General features: G+C 41.3%; 1 protein-coding gene across 6 annotated transcripts in view; it reads right to left on the minus strand.

Moving 5' to 3' along the window:
• Kcns3 (potassium voltage-gated channel modifier subfamily S member 3) overlaps positions 1-26038 on the minus strand; it is a 54350-nt gene that overhangs the window by 15616 nt on the left and 12696 nt on the right. For 5 of the 6 annotated variants that reach the window (XM_060365873.1, XM_060365887.1, XM_021642314.2 and 2 more), the window contains 2 exons: positions 19685-19785; positions 11045-11230 (listed from right to left, as the gene is read on the minus strand). The gene's annotated coding sequence lies outside the window, so the exon portion shown is untranslated. Of the gene's footprint in view, positions 1-11044; positions 11231-18561; positions 18584-19684; positions 19786-26038 lie in introns of those variants that run through there. The other variant, XM_060365898.1, reaches the window with a different exon arrangement.

Below are 26038 nucleotides of genomic sequence, written 5' to 3' on the forward strand. Positions count from 1 at the left end.
CAGGAGACCTGGCAAGTTGACCAGCTCAGCTGCCCCCCAGGCCCAGATCTAAGGCTTTGAGTTGGCCCACACCAACATCTACCCTATCTATGAACTACTGGAGCACATGAAAAGGACAGTCCCGCAGAACCAAAGCTGACACTCAAGGCTACAACAAGGTATCAAGACAGGAGTCTCAGTGAGGATCCAGTATTGACAGTGTAGCAAAAGCCAGAGGTCTTAAAACAGACCAATGACTCACTGCAATGAACACTTACAGGTACTGTGTGACACACTGCATCTTCCATGGCAACATTTTTGTTTTGTTTTCTTTTGGGAGAGTGATTTCAAGGGCAGAGGGTAAATATGAAGAGATGGAGATGAGTGGGACTGTGGTGCACGATGTGATTCAGAAAGAATCAGTGAAAAGTTAAAAGAGAAAGAAGAGGGGGCAAAGAAAGTAAATTTTATCATTTAAGAAGATACAATTCATTTAATTAATTTCATAATCCTGGCTAATTGTAGTAATAAGACCTTTTAGATACTAATTCAATTAAGAAACCACAGTACTTAAGGTTTAAAAAAAAAGAGTAAAGATTATCTTGTAACTAGGAAAGTGTGGATTCTGATGGATGATTGGGAAATAAAACATAGACTAAGAAACTTAGAAATTATGTGTACTGAACATGTGCACAGCTTTCTTTTGTCGTTTTTCTCTGAACAGTAGGGCATAACTATTGACACAGCATGTATTCTGTATGTGGTATCCTCATCATCTAAAGAGCATTTAAAGTATGCCGGGAGCACATGCATGGTCTTTGTGCAAATAATACACCATTGTTGAGCAACTGAGAATAAACTTATTAAGCACCTTGTATCCTGCAGGTATCATTACACTTCCCAGGATGGGTTGCAGGATAGGTATCTACAGGAGTCCTAGAAACCAAGGGATGACTGTCACTATTCAACAGATATGTGTACATGTAAATACATATTTAATCATATATCTACCAAATACAAATACAGGCCAACTAATTTATGAGCCATAAATGGAGAACTTTTTCTGATTCAAAAATTCTGGTTGCAAGAAAGTAATTATGTATGGGGAAAAAAATACCATAGCAACATAAAAATGAATTAGAGATGAGACCACCACATATATCACATAGAAGAGGTTTAGTGCACTTAATATATGAAGCAGCTTCTTTTTTGAACTATGAAAATGTGGGAGATGGGCAAGAGATAAGAAACCACAAATGGGACTGAAGTCAGAGAAAAAAAATGCTCAACCTTGCTCATGAGTGCATGCGAAAACCACACTGACACATCACATTATGTCTAATGCACCAAACTGGCGAAAGAGCCAGAAGAATGTCTATGTGTAGTGCTGGCCAGTCTGTGGGGAAACAGGCTTCTCCATGTTGTGCTGGGAATACATAATGAAGGGGAGGCGAACTTGGCAGGATTTGATGGACTAGCACAGGGTTTTACCCTCTGACATAGTACTCTCTCTTCTAGAACTTGTTAGATAAGCAAAACATTTGTATATAACTGGAAGCAAGCCAAATGTTCATCAATAGAGAAACAGCTGAAAAAATATGGTCTACTTCTCTACACACACACACCACATATGTGTATATGTGATATGTACACATATGAGATATGTACACATGTACGTATGTATCCATATATATAGAGAGAGAGTGTGTGTATATAATGGAGTGATTTTCAGAATATTTGTCTTAGGTGGGAGGGAAAAGCAAAGCATAGAAAAGTATCACTAATATGCAGCAATTTTTCTAAGAAGGAAGGTGAATCTAGACCTAAGAGATGGTTCAGCCAAGGAAGCCACCTGCCACCAACCCTTACAACCTGATTTTGATCCTCAGGACACACACTGTAGGAGAGTCCTCTGACCCCACACACATCATGCACATATAATTAATTAATGTGTGTATTTATATATGTTTATAATATAAAAAGGAAACAAAGTAATATAAACAAACAAATATCTATAGTGGACAATGTCAGAAAGTGAACTCAGGAACCACACTAATGTTGCCTAACTATGAAACAAAATTAAATTAAAATAAAACAGACATTTCATAAAAATTAAACATTACTGTATCAACCTTGTAATTTAACCTCACATGGATGAATTTCCTCAATAAACTGACTATACAGCCTTCCAATAGTTAGCCTACAACAAAAATAAGTAAAAATATTGAAAAATATTTTTAGCCATCATAGTTATGTACTTAATCTTTTTAAAAATTATTTTATTATTATTGTATGTGTGTATTATGCCTGTGTACCTGGTGCATGCCTGGTGCTTCCAGCAGGAGATTCTTGGAACTAGAGTTCTGTGGGTGCTAGAAATTAAACCCAAGTCTTCTGGAAGAGCAGCCAGTGCTCTTAACCACTGAGCCATCTCTCCAGCCCTATACACTTGTTCTTAAATTTTTATAAACACATAGGATCAAGCAAAGGAAATATTGTGTTAATGTCAGTAAACTCCTCAAGATTTTAGTCACAAAATAAAAGAAGCATAAATATAAAAAGCAAAGAAATTGAATAAAAGCTCAATGATCCTGAATTTGAATTGGAAATGACAGCATAAACATACATATTTTTTTTCCTCATGGAAAGTCTTATTTCTTAGCTCTGTCTACCAAAACAAAACAAACAAACAAACAAAACGACAACAGAAACAAAACAAGCAAACAAAAACCAGCCTGAAACAGATGACGATATGATGGATGTTACTTGGCCACTCATCTCTCTCCTTAAAAGTGACTCATTCTCACCCCTCCTCAATGTACTAACAGCCAAGAGTACTCAGCTAAGTCAGTCCCCACTTGGGAAACACCTTCAGTCAAAAGACAGCTGCTTTTTCCAAGGTCAGAAACATAGCCACTGACCTTTCTCTAAAAGGTCTGCCATAATCCAGCATCTTATTATATAAAGGTGGTCCATCCAGCTCCAAGTTCTGCTACAGCCAAGTGAGGTCTGTGCTTAAGTCACATCAAAGTTCAACGCCTCTCTTTGCTGAAGCTTCCTTTCCTCACTTCTCCACAGGTGCTGATCCCAAGGACGCCAAGCAAATTCTTGTATATATATATCTGCCTCTGTCTATTTTAAAGAGCCCATCTAGATAGAGACAACTTAGAAGTATCCTAATTTAGGAAGACTGAAACAAGCAAAGATACTTCCTCCCTAAAAGAACAAGACCTTAGATCATTAGCCAATTCCCAGTCTGTGACAGAAATTCACAGAGGAGTCTGAAATTTCCTTCTATACCAGAAAATAAGGAGGCTGTCAAAGACAAGGAAGAGTCAAAAAGATTCAAAGAAAACTAACAAGACTTCCATCTGCTGAGAAGTATGTGTCTCAATGAGAAAAGGAATAAAAAAAAAAAACTTCAGTAGATTGTATCATATCAGATATGATGAAATTCTTAAGTTCCTAGTAATAATTTCTCTGCCTGTATGTGTGTGTGTGAATGTTTTCTGTGTCTGCAGCTGCATCTGTGCACGAGAGTGTGAAAGGCAAAAGACAACCTTGCTGTCGTTCCCACCTTGTTTAGTGAGACAGGGCCTGCCACTAGTTGCCAGAACTCACAGATTCAGGTAGGCTAGCTGGCCAGAAGCCCCAAGTATCTGTCTGTGTCTACGTGGTCTGTGCTGGGATTACAAACACACACCCCTGTATCTGGTTTTTGTTTTGTTTTGTTTTGTTTTTTTTTTTTCGGGGCGGGGGGAAGTACAGCTTTCTTTTAGCTAACAGTTTCAGGGAAGTCACCCACCCTGACAAGAACTTGAAACAGCTAGTTCAGTGGGTCTCAACCTTCCTGAAGCTGTGACTCTTTAATAGTTTCTCATGTTTTGGTGACCCCCAACCAAAAAATTATTTTTGTTGCTACTTCATAACTGTAATTTTGCTATTCTTATGAACTGTAACACAAATATCGGTGTTTTCTGATGGTCATATGTGACCCTTGTGAAAGGCTCTTTCGACCCAAAGTGGCTACATCTGACTTTGAAATGGGTTCTAGAGATTGAACTCACGTCCTTCTGTTTGCAAAACATGCCTTTTATTGATAATTTCCTCAGCCCCCACAGTGATAATTTTTTAAAATAAAGCAATACTTAGGCTACTTTTGGAGACTGTTTAAGTCTCCAAAACTCATTATTCTGTGAAAGAAAAAAAAATCAAATATTTAGCCTGCCTTCCCGTGCGAATTATACTTTAGAAAAATAACACGAGAGTTAATGAGAAAAATTTTTCTTTATAAAAATATTCCAATAATTTGAAAACACAGCAGAGAAAATAATTAAATGGCATAATAGAAAGTAATTATTTACATTTAAAAGTAAGCTGAGATTTTAAAAGTTGAAAATAACTGAAAAGGAGTTGGTGTGACTATATTGAATGTCACACCAAATAAAATTTAAGATAAAAATTGTTTCCAGAGTCAAAGAACATTTCTACTAATAAAAATGCCAATCCATCAAAAGAAGGCATAAGTACTATAAACATACTTAGCAATAGAGCCAAAAAAAAAATACATGTTGTAAAAATAATGGCACAACTACAGGGAGAAATCATTGGAATTTCAATATCCCACCTTCGATAACATATGGAACAATTACACAAATATCCGTAGGGAAATAAAGAAGATACAAACATCCTTATAAACCCACAAGACCTGACAAAGACTAAGCACTCCAGCTAGGATCTCTCTCTCTCTCTCTCTCTCTCTCTCTCTCTCCCTCTCTCTCTCTCTCCCTCTCTCTCTCTCTCTCTCTTTCTAATGGACACAAAACATCTCTAGTACAGACAAAAAAGGGCTCAGTCATCAAACAGCCTGAACCAATTTTAAACTGAACTAACCATCTATCTTTGCATTGACAAATTACTTGAAGTAATGAACTTAGAAAGAGAAAAGGTTTGCCTCCTGGTTCACCATTTCAAACATTTCAGTGCATCCTCACTTGCCCCTGTTGTCTTGGGCCTACAGAGAGACAGACAGCAGAACATTGTGTAATTATGTGGGTCAACCTCAAGGTAATCATGGAGCAAAGCAAATAAATACAAGGGGAGGGGCTTAATATCCTCATTAGTGGCACATCCCCAGTGCACTAACTTCTGACCACTGTCTTACTTCCTAAAAATTACATGACCTCTCGGTAATGACATAACAGAGGATCCAGCCTCTATCTAAGAGGTCTTTGGAGACATTCAAGATCCAAATTACAGGAAAAAAAAAAAATTGAAATAGTAAAGTACACTAACCACAATGGAATAAAACCGTACATCAGTTAACAAAAGAAAATCTGGGAATAATTTTTCAGTGTGGAAACTAAAGGACACACCTCAAGGATTCACAGGAATTTTTTTTTTTTAAATTGCAGTAAACAAAAGCAAAACTTCAAACTTATAGGGCGCTGTACAACAGTGACCAGGAGATTCTGGAGAGAGGGCTCAGCCATGAAAAGCCCTGGCTGCTCTTCCATAAGACCCAGGTTTGATTCCCACCACCCACATGGCAGCTAAAAACTGTTGGTAACTCCAGTGCCAGGGGCTCTGACCCCCTCACACAGACATACATGCAGGCAAAAGACTAATGCACATAAAATATAAGTAAGCAAATCATTTTGAAAAAGTGACTACAAGAAAAAACAGATTTATATACCTGTAGTCAAAGAAAAAAGATCTTAAATTAAGGACTCTCTCCCTCAAAAGTGTAGAAAAAGAGAAAAGTTAAGGCCAAAATCAGCTCAAATAAGAAAATGACTATTACACTTGAAATGAATGGAACAGAAAATAAGAACAGGGATTCAGAAAATTCAGAAGGAAAGCCGAAAATGGACATTTTTTTTTTAATCAATAAAGCTGATCAATCTTCAGCCACATTGAGCCCAGTTAGGAAAATGAGCAGTGGAATAGGCTATGTCACAGAAGTGGGAAGAATTTTAAGAGCTCCCTGTGAATAGATTTATGCCTGCACACTAGATAAACTATAACTTAGATGAAGCAGTCAAATTGCTAGAAATATACAACTCACAAATGACTGAAGATGAGAAAGAGAAGCTTAATGAATTTATAAGATACTTAATTTGCAACTTAAAAACTCCCTGCAAGTCAGGCTTCAACTGTTCCTATGGTGAATACCAGGTCTCCTTAGCATGAATCCTTCACAAACCTTTCCAAAACCATGAAAAGGAAGATGCCCTTCCACATTCTACAAAGCCAGTATTCCATTCTTACCAAAACTACAAACAGACCTGAGAAAGAAACTAAAGACCATTGTACCTATGAATCCAGATGCAAACTTAGGGTTATATTAATGTGATGAAATACATGAGCAAAAGCAACATGGGGAAAAAAGGGTTTATTTCACTTGCATGTCCATATAATAGTTCATGTCCCAAAGTAGTGAGGGCAAGAACTCCAGCAGAGTAGGAACATGAAGACAAGAGCTGATGCAACGGCAAGAAGGGATGCCGCTTACCGGCTTGCTCCCCATGGCTTGTTCAGCCTGCTTTCTTATAGAATCTTCCTTATATGGTAAATCAATGGACATATTAACACAGAAATGGGAAATTTTTATGAGATGCTTCCTCTATACAAAGAACTACAGGCAACTAATGACGGCTAGGAGAAGAATTATCCTCTCCCAGGGATGACAACATTATTGATTGTCCAGAGTACAGAGTGCAGAGTGGTAAGCCTGTAGAAGCACGTAGAAGGTTTTATATGGAAAGATATATACCCTTTAAAATCTACCCTTTAGAGCTCCACAAGGAGACCAACAGAACCAAAATTCTGGGCACAGGGGTCTTTTCTGAGACTGATACTCCCAACAAGGACAATGTGTGGAAATAACCTAGAACCCCTGCACAAATGTAGACTATGGTAGCTCAGTGTCCAAGTGGGTTCCCTAGTAAAGGGAACAGGGGCTGTTTCTGGCATGAACTCAGTGGCTGTATCCTTGATCACCTCCCCCTGATGGGGGAGCAGCCTTACCAGGCCACAGAGGAAGATAATGCAGTGAGTTCTGATGAGACCTGATAGGCTAGGGTCAGATGGAAGGAGAGGAGGACCTCCCCTATCAGTGGACTTGGGGAAGGGGCATGGGAGGAAAAGAAGAAGGGAAGGTGGGATTAGGAGGGGGCTACAGCTGGGATACAAAATGAATAATAAATTGTAATACATTTAACAATAAATTAAAAACAATATATATATAATCTACCCTTTAATGTGTATATAAATATACATATTCACATATGTGTGTGCTTACATATGTATGTATGTATGTATGTATGTAACAATAATCAAAGAAAAAGGGGCTATCAACTAGAGGGTGGCAGGGAGAACATGGGAGGAACTCAAGGGAGGGCAGTTGGGGGGCTACGTGAAGGAAAGGGAGGGACAAAGTAATGTAATTCTACTTCAATTTTAAAAAATGTAAAGAGCTGGACAACGGTCATCAGTGGCTTCCAGATAACAAATCAGTGGGGAATGAATTCTATCATCTGTCTCCTTGGAAATGCCCAATGTAACAAAAGAGACACGAGGCAAAACATGTCCTGAAAGAAGTATCAAAACAATCCACAGACCTAAATTTGATTGAGCCTTTTGTAAATCTAACTGTTAATTAAAATAAAATGAGAGATTTCAGAAGAACATGTTCAATGATATCAAAAGGGATGCTAGCAGCAAAACTGAGACTACAGGAACCCACAGAAAAAATGGCATAGCCATAGGGTTGTATATGGCTCTTGATTCTAACAAATCAAATGCGTATTATTTCATTATACATTTATTTGCATTGTTTTTGCATGTGCATTATATCTGTATTACACTTGTATGTAAACAGGGGCATCAAATACCAATTAGATGTGTGATATTATAAAAGACTTAACTTTCCAATGTCCTCATGATATTCTAATTGGAAATATACACTAAAATATTTATAAATAATATTATATAACATTTGGGATTGATTTCTAAAACTAGATGGGGAAGACAATAATAATGACCATATAAATTGGCCACCTGCTAATCACTGTTGCAATTGGGCAGTCACTACATGGGAATTTAATGTATTGTTTTACTTTTGTAAATGTTAAATTTTTCCATTAATACTGTTTTAAAAAGCCAGGCATAGAAGTTCTCACCTGTAATCCCAGCACTTGGGACTGCAAGGTCAAACCCAGCCAGGGCCACACGCAAGAAAATTTTAAGAAAATTTTACTGAACACAGTTTTGAGGCAACCCACTGTGGTAAGTGGTTTTATTTATGCTATTGTTCAAGCTTTTTATGTCCTGCAATTGACACTGTACCTGGATACTAGCAAGCAATTGAGAAATATAACACAATAAATGATGGTCTCTTTTGCTGAACTAAACAAAGAAAGCCCACTGACTGTGGTCCTGTGCTGTTTAATATCCACTGCCAGTTTGACAGGATGTAGAATCACTGAAGAGAAGCCTCTGAGAGTAGCCATAGAGAAACTTCTAGATTGGTTTCACTGAGGTTGGAAGATACACCCCACAATGTGGGTGGTCCCATTCCATAGACTGGAGTTCTAGACTGCATAAAATGAAGCAAGATGGAGAAGCACCAGGATTGACGGACCTCTTCAGGCTTCCTGACAGCTGGCACACTATGACCAGACATTTCACACCTCTGTCACCACGCCATCCCCACCAAGATAGCCATGTGCCAAAATAAACATTTCCTTCTTTACGTTGTTTTTGTCGGATACTTTATTGCAGTCATGAGAAAAGTAGTCAACAAAATGCCCTCATTCCTGCTGAGCTAGGGCAGGCAACCAACAGGAGAAAAGGTACAGAAAACCTGACTTTAGATTGTCTCTTCTCAGCTACAGGACCTTGAGTAGAAAGACCCTAACAGTAGCACACCTGCCTTGAGGGTCAAATAACAAGTGTAAAAAAAATTGGAAACATAAAACCTTTATTAAAAGTTGTATAATAATTGCCTTTCCCCTCTCTGGCCCCATCTCCTTCTCTACTCATTCTCCCTCTGACTAGTACAATTGTGTATATCAGATGCTCTTGCTCCTCCTTTGTGTTTGTGAGTACTCAGAGATAGCCTGTACAGCACAGGTCACTTCAGAAAGCCTTCTGGATTTGAGTGTTTGTTCCAGTCACTACTGTAGCTAACTTCGCCTATCTTGAACCCCAGGGATTTCTGTACGCAGTTCACCTCAAGAAGTGTGTGCTCAGGCTTTGTAAGCCAAATAACCAGAAGGTTGTCCTATTTATAAAAAGGCTGAGTATCACAGATGATGGATTTTCAATGAGGGAGGTGTAGGCTTGATCCTAAGAGGTGCTTCTAATCCTCTGTGGATATCCCATCACTTGTCCACCTGAGTTTTTTGTTTTGTATTACTGTGTGTTTTTTTTTCATTTTATAAGCTGTATTATAGAAACAACTTGGAAACAAGTTAAAAACATCACACACCAAAATTAATCAGACCCAAATCTACACAACTCAATGAAACTTCTATGCAATTAGAATAAAGACTGAAAGCGGAAGCTGTGGAGCTTCATGTTAAATTTTACCCTTTCAGTGTTAAATATATGTTTACACTCTTAACTGTCACCAGAAACCAAAAACTCCATAACGGAGTCACAGCTAGAAAAACAGGTAACTTAATATACTCTTTCAGAACCTGTAACCGTAGTCCATCCTCACCGTCTAATATTTAGCCTTTCTTGTTCTCTTTTCTCCTTATGTACCCACATGTGTATTGTTTGCATATATACATGCATCATTGCCTAGATCCTGCAGATGAGGGAGAATCACTTCTCTACCTGAGCCATGTTGTATGGAGGAGTGCTTATATAGATGTGTGTAGCAGTAGTTCTGGCACCCAGAGGAAGGAGTTCTGAAGATTGTGAATGTATTGGGTCAAGTTGATAGCTCCCTCCTCCTGAACTCTCCTGCTCTGCTCACCTTCTTCAACAGCCCTTTGTGCATACTTCATATCAGCATTTGTCACAAAGTCGTGTTACACGTTCTATACCTGATCCTTACTGTGCACAAACGTCAAATGTCTAGTTTGTCCTTAACATTCACCTATCCTCTCTACTGATATAGTTTCTTTTGATGACTACTGGTCCTTGTCTGGTAAAAGACACTGATTTTTATCTGACAGAATTAACAGAAGCTATTGCCATTTCTGGAGGAATATAAAAAACAGCAGCAGAAAGATCTAGATCGGACATGACAAATTCAATGGCCAATCAGTGAAGTCATGCAAATAGAGGGATGATTGGGGATTGTAATGTATTTTCCACAGTTCAGAAAGGAGAGACTTCAGAGCACCTCAGTGCTTTGGGGAAATAAAGGATAGACTTATCAGCGTTCATGGAGGAATGAAACTCTGGTTTGTATGTAGGCCATCTGAGCTGACCCATCGGACTTAATACATGATATGACTCAAATGTGCTTCTGGGTACATAGCAACCTGAGCCAGTCTCCTGATGATTCCAGTTCTGAGGCATCTACGTTAAGCTAGACATAAAAAGACTCTTATTGCAAGAGGAATAGTGTGGCTCCTTCAAGTCTCTAAAACTTGCTTATTTTTTTCTGTTTTAAGACACTGAGACAAGACCTCATATAGCCCAGACCAGCCCCTGACTCACTAAGCACTCAGGGATAACTGAACTTCTTATCTTCTAGCCTCTGGTCTCAAGTTCTGGGAGTACAGGACTGTGCCATCATGCCTGATTTCTATGCCATGCTGGGAATCAAACCCAGAGCTTCAAGCACGGTATATAAGCATCCTGAGCTGTATCTCCAGGCCCACCTTAGCCCTTTCTATAGCCGGCTTGTGGTATGACTCTGATCTAACCCTTCCAGACCTATAATCCTTTTGCTTCATCTGCCTATCAGATTTTACAGTCAGAAGAACTTCCCCCCAAATCACCATCTGTGGCTTTCCTCTTTATCACTACACTGTAAAATATTTTCCTCTTCCTCTGACCACAATGATCATCGAAGAAACTGACACAGAAAGACAGCTCTTACCCTCGTGGTGGTGATGTCACACACTCTGCCCTCATCCTGCACAGTGCAACGTCCATTGTCATCCAAGAAGCTCCTCCCTTCTTCTCTTGCTGGAGTACAGGATGCACACCGGCATTTAGTGACTCAGAGAAGAATGCCGTCTCCTGGTTGTGCAAGTCAAAGCAGACGCTGTAATGTCAAGTTCACCTGCAGAGGAAAGCACCAGCCAAGTTGTCACTACAGGGTAGAAACAAAACCAAGGGTTCCATCACCAACTCAGCACTCTGGGCATTTTTTTTTAACTGACACAACCTTCAAGCCCCATGGAACCTTCATGTAGAAACTGGTCTTTTCATTCTACGGAACCCTGGCTCCACCTGAACTCATGGATAAGATTAAAGACTCCTAGAACTTCACCTCAGTGGAACATCTGGAGCATCACATCTGTCTTGGGCCATGAAATATCTGGGCACTGATGTTTAAGCTGATAAACTGGGCACCAGAGTTACGACTTCACTCACTTCCTCACAGCTGCTTATAAGAGAATTATTCACCTAGCCATTCTATTGAGGATATGCTTATATGCTTCTAAGTGAATATTCTTTAATCTGTTTCAGAGGCAAATTTATAGGCTTTATTGCTCTAATAGAATTGATTTCCACTGCTACAATTTGAAATCAATAGATTTCAAAGGCTGGCCAAGCTCAATTCCTCTTTATTGCACATTGCTGTATGTCACAGATCAGAGATGATTTCAGCCCTTAACATAAAGTCATCCACAAACATGAGTATGTTCTAACATAGACTGGAGGGGGTCTCTCTTCATGAACAACTTAAAGAAAACAAAAATTTTAAAAATCCCAACCAAGTAATCTTGCCTCATATTGATGTATTTCCATAGGTCAATGCTGGCATTGAAACATCTATCCATCGATGTACTTCATGTTTTCCAATCAACATGTAGCCCAAAAGGAGGACGGGGTAGTCATGGAGAAGAAGAAACTATTGATGTTGAGCCAGAGATACTTAAGGAGTGTCTGTGGCTACATCAGTCATTAAACAAACACTCAGAATGGCTGAGGACCTTCTGTGACCCTGGGATCTCACATGGCCAGCAGCTTCTCCAATACCCCAAGAGCTCATGGGTCCTAAACCAAGCAAACCTGGAAAAACAAACATGTCCAAACAAAATCCTGGGGGCAGTGCAGGCTGAGCCTGGGAGGAACATAGTTTACAAGTTGGTCCCAGCAGGGACAGAGCCACCCTGACACTCCTCGGGGGTACATATCCCCTTCTAACAAATCTGGGTGGTGGGAATGATCCAGAAGTGAAATGCAGCTCCATCCAAACTGAGCTTCCTATGTGGAACTCTTGGTAGAAAAGCAGAAAAATGTCTTTATAAGGATGAATAGCTGGATTTCAGAAGTTAAAGGCTCCTGTATCCTCCTCCATCCCCTCAGCCTCACCTTTTTCCTCTCCCTCCTCCTTTTCACTGCCTCCCAGCAGCACCTTAGACATTTGCCTCCCAGACAAAGGCAAAAAAATGCTACTGTGCCTATTCTTCCCCCAGACATTTTTCAAACTACAGCAAAGTTTAAAAGAAAGTAGGGGCTGTAGAGATCGTTCAGGAGTTGAGAGTACTGACTGGTCTTCCAGAGATCCTGAGTTCAATTCCCAGCAACCACATGGTGGTTCACAACCATCTGTAATGGGATCCATTTCCCTCTTCTGGTGTGTGTGAAGACAAATAACTCATATCCATAAAAATAAATAAAAGAAAGTTTTAAAAGAGAGAAAGTTTAAGTTAACCTGGCTGGGAGATAGTTAATTAACCCTGAGCAGCTTTGGTATCACTGTATTCATTACCAATAGAAAAAAAAAAAATCAAAGAGTACTTGAACTCTTGGCTAGAAGTTCCTTGCTTGGGCTCAGCACAGAATGGTCAGGGCTGGACCAGAGACACACAGAGAGGTTAGCCAAGCGTATCCTTTCTTTAGAAACCTGTACCCAGGGAGGCCTTCAGTGGATATGTCATGCATAAATGACAAACAGCTTCCTCCCCAACACTGAAACTCAGAATTTGTGTGCCTTACTAGATTTTCTGTCCCCTTGACCACTACCAAATGCTGGGAACTAGGGAGATGGCTCAATCGGTAAAGCACTTGTATCAAAAGCCTGAGGACCTGAGTTTGATCCCCAGAGACCTTGTAAAATGGCTGGCTGTAGTGTCACACCTTTCTAATCCCTGCAGGCTGAGACAGAAAGATCCTTGTAGACCAATGGTAAACCAGTCTTTCCTAATAAACAAGCTCCTAGGCAGTAAGAGACTCTGCCTCAAAGGAAGTGGAATGCATTTCTCTAAATGATACCCTAAGTGTTCTTCTGGCTTCCATGTGCATGCACATGTGCAGATGTGTTCGTGAACACACACAAACTCACACTCATGCCCTAACCCTTAGATTTGATCATTTGTGTTCTAACTGAACTCAACAAAAACCGATAGCTAGTATTTTCTGAGCCCACCCCCCACACCATCCTTGGTACATTTGTGTAACTTTTACAAATATCTACTCAAGCTTCAACCACTGCATATGCCAAGTATTATTCTCATTTTAGAGCTGGGACATTCCAACCCAAAGAGGCTATCTGCCTACAGTTCTATACCCAAGAAGCTCCAGAACCAAGGTTCAAAAAGGTCTGCCTGATATCACTGTGGAAATCAAGGCTCTTCTAGTTATCCTCAGGAAAGGCTGAGGAAGAATTGAAGGAAGTGGGCAAGACAGAACCCAAAGCTTCAGACTGAGGGAAAGAAAGGGTGGCCATCCAAAGTGCTCTCCCTGTCCTCTTTAACAACCTTACCCGACGATTCTTGTTTCTACATGTACCTACTACGGTGGTCAGAGTTGATCTATTCAAAGGGATCTTAGGTAGTGGTTTAGCACTGAAAAGGTTTCTCACTTTGTGATTCAGGCCAATCCTGGCAAAAACCCATCAAGCTCCCTCAAAGGCCTGCTTCCTTCTGCAGAACTCCTATTCACGACAACTGAATTATCTTTTGTCGTTTCCTTCAGCCTGGCTATTTTTCCTACAGCATTCAAACAGTGACCACCTCCATTATTGAGGGGGAAAGGTGAAGAGTGTAAGTGCCGTAGTGGACTCCTCCATCATCTAGACACCCGACATACAGAAGCTATGGAAAAGGAAATGGATTGCAAACAGTACAGAGGAGTGGCCACAGCCTCCTTAGGCCATCACCATAGGTATGTGGTGATCTCTAAAAACTGTGAAATTGTGCTTGGTAAAGCAAAGAAAATACCCCTTAACATCGCTGGACTGGCCAGTGTCCCCTGTACCCACACACAATTCTACATGTCCCATCATTGTGCCACATTCTTCTGAAGTGTTATCACACCGGCATGCCAGTGCCACCCGCTAGCCTGAGAAAGCCACCACGATCAATCTTCACAGTAACTATCCCTGTCATACAGTGTAGCTTCACACATTTTGTTCAAGCCAATTCCTCTCCCAAGCCTATAAAATTAAATGGTGAATGGGGGGGGGGGGAATAAAAGCAGTAGAGATAAAGAAAGGGGGTTGGCCAGAGGCAGAAGCAGAGGGGGAACCTGGGTAGAGCAAAACGGCTGTGAGAACCTATTCTAGAACTGGAAATGCAAATGAAATCACCTTATCTTAGAATCAGCCCACTCTGCCCCAAAGGTACAGAATCTGGAAGCCAGAGTCAAATCCTCAGAAGGTCTGTATCCTTAAGCATCCTAACACCTCCTTTGCACTGACTCTGGGCTCCAAGAGGCACTTCCTGGTGTCTAGAGACTATGAATCTTGCCAACAGGTAACACATGAACTTCTCGGCCAACACACACTCTGTTCTTGATATTTATCAATGTGTAGAACTTAGAAAAGGGGAAAGAGACTTGCGTGGAGTTTCCTGTGAATGTTGACGTAAGTCAGTATTTTAATTAGGGCTTCTATTGCTGCAATGAAATACCACGATCAAAGCAACTTAAAGAGTAAAGGGTTTGTTTGGCTAATACTTCCACATCCATCACTGAAGGAAGTCAGGACATGAAATCAAACATGGCAGGAACCTGGAGGCAGGAATTGGTGCAGAGCCCACAGAGGGATGCTGCTTCCTAGCTTGCTCATCTTGACTTGTTCAGTCTGATTTCTTATAGACCCCAGGACCACCAGCCCAGGGATGGCCCCACCCACAATAGGCTGGGGCCTCCCACATCAATCACAAATAAAGACAATGCCTTGCAGCTGTATCTTATAGAGGAATGTTATCAATTGAGGTTCCTTCCTCTCAGATGACTCTGCTTTATGGCAAGTTGACATAAAACTCCCATCAGAGTTTGATTAGCTTTTTTGATGCCAGGAAAAAAAGTTTCTCAAGTTGCACAGCTGGCCTTTGTCTGTGATAAGGACCCTGGAAAATTGAACTTATAAGAAGACTCCTGACCCAGATAACTTTCCTAGAGACAGCTTGGTCTCACAAATTTCCACAGTAGATGTCTCCATTTTGGCAGCACCACTGTGGTAACTGAGATCCAGGAAGGGGTGAGGGAGACAGACTCACCAGCCCAGAAAACAGACTGGCATCAGGTATATATCTTTTATATCTTTTATAGAGCAGCAGCAAGCGTTTTTACACAGCCTTTGGACCAATGGGGAGTTGACACCAGCTCTGGATAGCCAACCATACCTCCCTCACTATAAGGAGGTGCCAGGCCTGCCAGCACCCAAGGGAACATCCATGCAGGCTTGGAAAGCAGCCATTGCCCTGTTCCAGGCCCATTCTGAGGCTCTGCCAGTTGCCAGGGGTCCTCCTTTAGTGTCATGCGGTGTGCCAGTGGAAATGGGCACTCATACTATTGAGAGGTATGGAAGCTTCCCTCGATGTGCACTGGACCTTACCTGGGACCTCAGCACCCATATTCCACTACTATAGTGCAGGATGGTTATCTCTTGTGGGAGTACTCCCACAGACTGTAAGAGGTTTAGCAGTATAGGCCCCCACATACTAAATAACATGGTTATGACAATCAGAAATCTCTACAGAGCTGGCAAGATATCTCAATAGCTAAAGCTGTTTGTCATCAAGGCCAGTGATCTAAGTTCAAGCCCTGGGAACTACACAAGGAGGAGAGAACCAATTCCCATAAGTTGTCCTCTGACCACCACAAGCACACCATGAAAAGTGTATGTACACACACACACACACACACACACACAAAGCCCAATAAGGCATTCTTTTCAATGTCTCCAGACTCTGTCAAGTATTCTACTTAGGAAGCAAAATGATCTCCAGTCAAGACAAGAGCTCTATAAACGAAGTAAACATTCAAGACCTTGTTTGCAACTGGGCATGCAATAATGCTTTCCTGTGGACAAGAACCAGAGGTTGTCCTCCAACACTTATTCCTTTAGAATCAGTCATGGCAAGTCATGCCATGATGCCAGTCAACAAAAACTTTAAAAATAAGGAAAGATGTAGTCAGGTTCGGTGGTGCACACGTTTAACCCCAACACTCAGGGAGGCAGGGGCAGGCAGATCACTGTGAGTTTGAGGCTAGCCTGGTCGACAAAGTGAGTCCAGGACAGCCAAGGATACACAGAGTAACCCTATCTCAAAAAAACCAAATAACAAAAACAACAATAATGAGGAAAGATAAAAGCAACTTTAGGGGCTGGCCAGACGGTACCTTAGTGGGTAAAGCACTTGCCACACAAGCATGAGGACCTGAGTTTGGATCCCAAAAACTCACATAAAAGTCAGTCACGAATGACATATACCTATAAGACCAGCCATGGAGAGACAGAAATAGGAAAATTCCTGAAGGTCACAGTCCAGTCTAGCCTAGCCAAATAGGTGAGCACCAGGTTCAGCGAGAGACCCAATCTCAAAAAACAAAGTGGAGAATGGTCAGGGATGGCATCTAACATTGACTGCTACCTCTACTGTGTAGTTATACATGTGCACATGCATACACACACACCGATATGTACACACGTGCACACCCATGAACACACACATACACATGCACAATGTGAGTCTAACCTGTTAGCTCTCAAAGTATGTTTGATGTGACGTAAGTATAAGGATAGTGATTTTTTTTTTCCTCTGTGAGAGTCTGCCTTCCGTTTCCTAGGATGTCATTCCATGCGTGTGTATTCATATGGCTTCAAATATATAGCCTGCTTTCTGCAGTGTGACCACTCCTGCTGAACATGCCCACTCCTAGGCAAAGCTCTCACCTTGTAGAAACTCAGTGAATGTCTTGAAGGGAAAAAAAATTGCAAAGGCACGTCAGTTTCGTGGCCTTGCCACTACTCATCGATCGCACACCAATTTTTAATAAACCCTGAGGCTAATAAAATTATAGGAATAATAATGGAAGGTGAAATTCTATCCTGCCTGTCTCTTGCTTAACTAATGAGAATTTTCATCCAGTGTTTTGCTCCAATAATATTAAAATATCACAATCAGGCTTTCATAATTGGATTTACTGTGCTAGAAAAGTTGTAGTGATATTTAAATCCTATAATCCAAAGCCATCAGAAGAATCATCTTCCAGTCGGTGCTGACAGTGGACTGCCACTGGTATTCCTGAACTATATTCTCCTCCAAGCTATCAAATTCCAACAAGTACCTTAATATGAAAAATCCTTGAATTCACATGATTTGTTTTTAAATTTCAATCATCCCCAGAAGGAAAATGAAAGCTTCTCTGGTTATAATATATTCAAGGATTAAAAATAAATTTATAGATGTTCTGTTTTTCAATGAGAAGCCTGGCTAGTGCTTTCTAAAGTGAAGTCTCTAAATGATACCTGAGAGATCAGTGTAAGCTCTGTTTCCCTCTTGAGTATCTCAAATGAGTGGATGTGAGAGCATCCCAGCAATCCCTAAGGCCTGGGGCATGCGTAACTAAACACCACCTTCTTCTCCTCCCCTTCTGTGTCTCCAGACAACCTCCCCTGTGGGAGAAGAGTGCAGCAGGCACACAGCTGAGTCACCTCCCCAAGACAATCTATGACACGAAAGCAGAGGCAAACAGGCCAGAAGCTGCCTGGGGAGGTATGCCTCACATAGATAAGAACAGCACACAACCACTGACCCCAGTCAGTCACCCCTCAGTATTAACAGGGCTCTTAAGTCACTCTGTGTGGTCCAGGAGACTGTCACCCTTTCCTCTGTCCCCAGGAAAGAACTATACTAGCTTGATTTAATTAACCTTGCCTTATGGCTGAGGAAAAAGGTTCCCACTGCAGGCAGGAAGGTAAATTAGCCCAATTGGGGGCCTGAGATCTTGCACAGCCTTATCTCTAGCCTTATCTCTCTCCCTTTCCCTGATATGAATGACAACCCGCGGTGCTGAAGCACTGATGGAGAGAGGAAGGACAAGCTGGCAGCTTTGCAGGGTGCAGGGGAACACAGTTTAACACAGATGGAAAAGCAGAGTGTGAACTGGTTCTGGGAAGGCTTTTCTTGAGGACATAGCAGCCAGGAGGCTCACCTTTCACATTTCCAATGGTATCCTGAGGAAAATAAATCACAAAAGTGTTAAAGATGCATGGAGGAAGATGGCTAATGCATCATTAATTACTCATAAGTTCATGCCAAAAGCCACTTAAATGTCCATCCATGGGGAAGCCCTACATCACTTGGAGATAGCCATGGTGTAGAATCCTTGACAACAGTTAAACTCAGAAAGAAGCCGAGTAAACTCTGGAATCTGGTGAGTCTGCTCTGTGGTCTTCCATGTCTGGGATTATTAATGATGTCACTGTCTTGGTTTTGAGTTCAGTGTCTAACTCCCACTATGAATTCTAGTCTGGCCTTGAACTTGTGATATTCCTACCTTAGCTTTCCAAATACTGGCAGTACAGGTATGTATGCAAAAAGACACACGGCCTACGAGTAATGGGGATTTGCATTCATTTTACAGATGGGGAAACTAGTGAACAAAAAGTTACGAACTCTCCTGAGTCAATGACTACTAAAAAAAAGGTCTCACATAGGCCAAGGCTAACCCAGACTCACTGTGCAACTTCCAAATTCCATCTCCTGGCCTGCACTAGAGTGCTGACATTAATTACGGACATGTACCACAATATCAGGCTTAGTGCCTGCTTAGGGATTGAGCCCAGACCCTACGCTTGCTGGGAAAGGACTCTACCAACTGAGCTACAAACCCAGGCCAACATTCAACAACTACTCTATGATGGCACCATGATTTCTACTCAAGCAATCATTTAAAGTCATTCTCCTAACCGCTAACATAGAACAGGTCGAGTCAGAAAAGTAAGACAATTATAATACACTGTATGGCCTGCTCCTGCTTTGCAAAATATGCTTGAGTTGATCAGAGTGAAAAAATCTGTAATAACATACACCAAAATGATGTGTGCATTTTTTTTTCTGGATGATAAAATCTGGCACAAGTCTTACTCTTGACTTCACATTTGTCAATGTTGTATAAATTTCTTGAAGTGTGTTAAGTATTATAAAATACTTAGGAAACAGTTACACCAACATGGAAATATAAAAGTTCACAAGCAACCTGGGTCAGTAGTTTGATCAGAAAGGAAAAGAGAGACAGACAGGAGAGGAATAATAAGTTCCTATGGGGAACTTACAGGCTTGCCAGTGGTAGAATCTTCAGCTGGGGTGCCTCTGTGTCCTGAGTTGGATTGTGAGCTGCTTTAATTCACTGAAAGCTGCTTTACCCAAGGGCTACCTGGGAAAACAGAAAGAAAAAAGCAATGTGAAGTTTGCCCTCAGAGCTCATAGGAGTATATAACAGAGCAAACAGGTAACCAAGAAACTGCCACAGAAGGTGGATGCCAAGTCAGTTCAGAGGAGTCATAGTCTCTGCGATAGGAGGAGAGATGTATGTGGGTGGGAGCATCAGAGCCAAACTTTGATCACACAGCAGGTGTGATCAGGCAAAGGACAGAGGATGGAAGGCAGTTCCAAATGGAGGAAGCTTATGCCAAATAAGGAAACAGGAAAAGAGCTGGTAAGTATGAGTTCAGGCAAGACGGAGCCTAGGAATTCAATACACTGACACATTCATTCCTCTTAAGATGTCCAAAGAACTGCACCTGTACAGGTCACCCCTTTCAGAGCTAGGATGAGGGATGCCCCTGGGGAGAGAGAACTGGGTTACCTGCAGCCCAACAGTCTGCCCTGGAACAAGCAGCCCATACTCCAAACCCCCAGCAATTTCTATCAATCAGAAACCAATCAGAAATGGCAAAAATCTCCAGGCATCAGTACTGTTCCTTGGATGTCTAGAATAGAAGGTTCCCTTAGGCACCTCAGTCCCCAAGAATTCCTGGCCTCTAAGATGGCCAACAGCAAAATCTAGGAAAGCCATCAAAAAATGCAAGCAAGAACAGAAACATGAGCTACTTTCAGTCACTCATCCTCTTTTCATAGGCCCCTCTCTCCACAAAAGGCAGCACAGGGGATTGCAGAGGAATCTTAGAAGGGTTATATCTTGACTCTTAATAACTCCAACTGAAACTGAGTGGTTCCTTCCATTAATACAGGCTTGGGGTAATAGTAACAACATGGCCCCTGCAACATAAAAAAGGCCTGGATAATCTCCAACCCCCGCAGGAGTCCTTGCAGGTTTCACAAAATGCCACTTAGTTACTTTGAATTCACAGTAATTACATACCTACTCCTATGTCTTCTTTAATGATTAAATAAAGGAACACCTATATTTCTCAATCACAATTTGGTTTTAGTATTTTGATAAATACATTTCAGTACAGTAGAAGTCCTTTATATCCCATGGCTTTTCTGTTTTGCACTCTGTTTTATGTTGTAAAAACACTATTCTGACATTAGGAGCAGGGAGTGTTTCTAAATCTTTTCCCTACTTGTGGGACCCTTTTCCCTTTACTAGGTTGCCTTGTCCAGCCTTGATGTGATGGTATGTGCCTGGCCTTACTGTAGCTTGTTGTGGTACAATGTTATGTTATGTGTTTGGTTGATGACCCTGTTCTTCTCTGAGGGAAGAGGGTGGATCTGCAGAGTGGGGAGACTTGGAGGAGGGGAACTGAAGTTGCAATATATAAGAGAAGAAAAATATTATTCTGAAAAATGGTGTATTGCCTCTCTGATGGCCGCAAGGGCCTTTGGCACCAAAAAAATAAAAGAGGTTGTGAATTCCTCTAGTAAGTCACATGTTATTGCTATTGTGTCACCATCTAGCAGCTTCCATCTTGGAGTCAGTCAAAGTTCCCTCTGCTGTTCTTATTCAGCAGCTCAAGCTCTTACCCCCAAGGCTCCTCCTGATCATGCTTATTCCTGCCAGTGAGCTGTGTGCCTAAGGGCCTAGATGATCTCTTCTCAGAAGGCTCTAGTCACAGGTGCAGTCCAGGCTTGCTTTCTTACAATAGCTTTTTAAAGGTGTATTTATATATTTATTATGTATACAGTATTCTGCCTGCATGTACACCTGCACACCAGAAGAGGGCTCCAGATCTCATTATAGATGGTTGTGAGCCACCTTGTGGTTCCTGGGAATTGAACTCAGGACCTTAGGAGGAGCAGCCAGTGCTCTTAACCTCTGAGCCATCCAGCCCCCAGGTTTGCTTTCTTACTTTCTTCAGTCAATAGTTTGATGATGTGACCTTGAGGAGACCTTCCTATGTTTATCTGGTCTAAAATGTCAGTACCTGAGACTGGAGAAATAGAACAGACCTTATGAGCACTAGCTTTTTTTCTAGAGGACCCAGGTTCAATTCCCAGCACTCACACAAAAGCTCACAATCATTTTTATGTAACTCCAGTTCCAGGGACTCTAGTGTCCCCTTCTGGGTCCTTGGGCACCAGCCACAAAAATAATGCACAAACACACAACACAGGCAGGTAAAGCAGACATACACACAAAAAAAAATAGTTTGTTTTCAAGTTAAATAAATAATGAAAAAAAAATAAGACACCACTATCTCCTAAAATTGGTTCTTTCCTTGACTTATTTTTAATCGTTAGTATTCGTCACTCCCTAAAATATACTTAGGAAGAAGGCTGGCTAGAGGGCTCTATAGGTAGAGGTGGCTGCTGCCAAACCTAAAAACCTGAGTTTGATCCCTGGATCCCACATGGTGGAAGAATTTCTCATAAGTAGTCCTCTGATCTTCACACACAGCCATGCCCATATGTGTGGGCTTGTGTCACACATGTGACAAACACTTATGCATGCACATGAAATAAATCAAAACATAATGAAACAAAATTAATACACACACACACATACTTAGAAACTCTATTTCTTTAGAATTCTCACTCTGCTGTATAAACCACACTACTACAAGTGTCTAAAACCTCATCTGACACATAATAGGTTCTTAAAAATTATTTGCTGAATCAATTGACAAACTTTTGATTAACTTGCACTTTTCACATTCTCTTTTTCAAGTCCTCTTGCCCATTACGTTAAATGAGAGAAAAGGAAAAAGAATCACCACCAATGTGCTTTTGAAATTATGGTCAAAACTTCAACAACAACAACAACAACAACAAAAGCCTATCTATCAGGTACTGCAGATGGAAAACAGTTTTTCCCTTAATCAAAAAGAACTCAGCTGTAACACACACACACATCACTGAATCAAGTGTATTGTAAAACAAATATAAACAAGTAAATGAAAAATGAGTAATAGGGAATAAAACCAATAAAAACACACAGGGTATTTTGTAGTAGGGGTGGAACTGTTGATAAAATCACCGCACAGAATCTACCTGGCACATGATAAATGGAAATGAGCAGCACTTGGATTCATGGCGCTGGTAGTAAACCACCATGTGTCTAGGGCACCATATGACCCAGAGATGATAGAAATGTAAAACAGCATTTCAAGGCTCATTGCAGTAAGTTAGTGATGCCATGGAAAGATCTGACACAGAAGAACCAGCATCACAGGAACACAAGAGCACCTTGCCCATTCTGTCTCCTGGCAGGTTTTGTTTTAATAGCAACAGCCACTTTTGGAATAATCCACTAACGCTTGCTCAGACTGGACTCCTCTACTTTCCTATAAAATGTAGTCAAGGTTCTGTTGCCTACATCTGGATCCCTTTCCCCTAGCTGAGCTGCTTTGTCGGGCCCCAGTGGGAGAGGATGTACTTAGTCCTGCTGCAACTTGAGGTACCCGTTGGGGATTCGTATCCCTTGGGGGGTCTCCCCTTCTTTGAGAGGAAGAAGAGGAGGCAATGAGGGGAAAGGGGCATGAAGGTGGGACTGGGAGGAGAGGAGGGAAGAGGATGAAATCAGGTCGTAAAGTGATTAAATAATTAAATAATAAAACTTTTAAAATGTAGTCAAGGGCTGAGGGTGTGTCTCAGTGGAGGAGTGCTAGCCTAGCATGCACTGAAGACTTGGCTTCAGTCCCCTGTACTACTGTAACCCCCTCAAAAAATGTAAATCAAGCACAAATAAAGTACTAAGTGGCATCAATCACATACGTCTTGATGAAGATGTTCTCAATCCTTCAGATATAAAACACACACACACCCACACACTAAAACATCCATGAAAGCCTCACTGCAACACAGCAGTGTGGCTATGTGTGTACATGTGTGTATGTATATATTTGCATATGAATGTGTATATGTACATGTGTGCATAAATGTATGGGTATGTATATGTGTGTACATATACACATGTATGTGTACATATGTACATGTATATATGTAGATATATTTATTTTTTATATGGCCAGAGATTAATCTTGAATATCTTCTTCATTCATTATCCATCTCCACATCCCCAATGCTGGAATTAGAAGTGTATACCATGCACATCTTTTTATATGTGGATTCTAGGGTTCAAACTCGTGTTTTCATGCTTCCTCAGCAAACACTTTATCACTAAATTATGCCCCTTGGTCCACCATACAACTCTCAAAAGTTATTTTCTACACTCATCCTTCATTCCTCTTCTACCACTGCACACATGTTTTTGCTAAGGGCATCTCCAAGGAGCCAAACCCCAAAGATGCTTCCCCGTCTACGTGTGGTTCACAGGACATTGGCATTTGCCATTCTGGAAATCCCTAGGCTCTGCCATTCCCTTCCACTAACACCATCCCTAACTGTTCCTCTCACCCCTCTTATAACATGTATAAGTCCCTAGGAAATTCTACCTCCTCTGCTCAAGTTTTAAATCTAAGGCCACAAATTAAATACCTTCAGGGACTAGACAGATGCCCAAAGTGAGAGTAGGAGGATCCGTGGCCACTATCTGAAACAAAAGTGTACTAGCCCAACCAAAACGCTGAGCTCTCTCCAGCTCACTGATGTTTCTCACCCATGGGTCTCAGGAGGCTACATCATCCAATTTGTCAGGAACGCTCACAAATCTTATTTTTACAATATTTTTAAACATTGTAAACTATTGTTGTTCATGTTTAAGATTGTGAGCCAAACCGAAGATAGCCACGGCCTGGAGACAACCTCCAGATCACCAGATTGTTTTCTCTTCACCCTAGTCATTCCCAACCAACCCTTCCTGTACCCCTGCTCTGCCTGGCCAGTTCTATCTAACCCCCCATCCAAAGACAGAATGTAGCCCCTGGGTGCTTGCTCTCTCTTTCCCTTCTTCCCCCCCACCCCACGCCACTACACACACACATTCTGGGCTCCTGTAACTGCCCCCTTCTCCTCTTGAATAATACTCTGGGTCCTTAAACACATCCGAATCTTTCATTCACACTCTCCCCTCACCACACCTGAACTTCAAGTTAGACATCCAGAAATCATGCCAGCCAACACATCTTCCCCCTCACCACCCACAGCGCTGACATGAAGACAATGCCAGGGATAAACACAGTCATGTTACCAGAATCCCTCACGTATCTTCCTTTCTGTATCCTGCCTGTCTCTGATCCCTTCAGATATTCTGCTGGCTTCTTCTGAGTGGGCACAGTAGACTAACTATGCCCTTGTGTTCTGCCCATTCTCATTCCTTACCCTCAAATTGAAACCAGGTTGAATTTTGTTACACCACACACACAGTAGGCTCTTCAGCCTTCAGGATAAAAAAACCAGATCCAGGATGCTTACCAAAAAATGCAAGTTCCCCACTAAGTGGGGAAGTAGTGTTAGAAAATCTGATTAAGCTGCATCAGCCTCAGTTTCCTGATTCTTAAAGTACAGATACTGAACACCAACTATATCTCATGTAGAGCAGCTAGGAAGGAGAAAGAGGAGGAAATAGACATAGAGTTCTCCATGCTTAGGACAATGATAAATTATCACCACAGTGTTAACCACTGTCATCATTTCTCATCCATCAACCTCACCTGCCACAACCCAACTCATCCTCTAAGACTAATGAAGAATTGCTTGAAATTATTAAAAGTTCCCCACCTGCAAATGACCCTGGGTCTCCACATTGCTTTGTCTACTCAGAGTGCCCTCCAAGACTCAGCTTGATCCTGTTCTCCTGACCCCAGGTTCCTGCTACTCCCAACCCATGCCTGCATCACCCCTACAACCACGAGCCCCTGTGTTTGCCTGACCAGAGTGTTTAGTTTGCTCTCTGTAATAGAGTGACCAGTTTACTGTTGCCACCCTGCACTGGAAGACCCTCAAAGGAATGGATTCTCATTTTCCTTAATCTTTGTATCCTTAATGCCCAACAATAAATAATAAATGTGTGAATAAATGAATGACCCTTTGAATCCCCAGACTAATGCAGAGAGGCAGGCATACTCATGATTCACTACTGATGGATGTTTCACTCAGTAAAGTGATAGATAGACAGATAGACAGACAGATAGAGAGAGAGAGAGACAGACAATATAGATAGATGATAGATAAATACATGATAGGTAGACAGATAAATAGATGATAGATAGACAGACAGACAGATTTCTATCATTGCTTCAACAAATTACCTTACCAAAGCAACTTAAAGGAGGAAGGGCTTCTTTTGCCTTACAGTTTGAAAAGAAGTCCACCATGATAGGGAA

Source organism: Meriones unguiculatus, chromosome 1 (genome assembly GCF_030254825.1).
Source record: "Meriones unguiculatus strain TT.TT164.6M chromosome 1, Bangor_MerUng_6.1, whole genome shotgun sequence".
NCBI classification, from domain to species: domain Eukaryota; kingdom Metazoa; phylum Chordata; class Mammalia; order Rodentia; family Muridae; genus Meriones; species Meriones unguiculatus.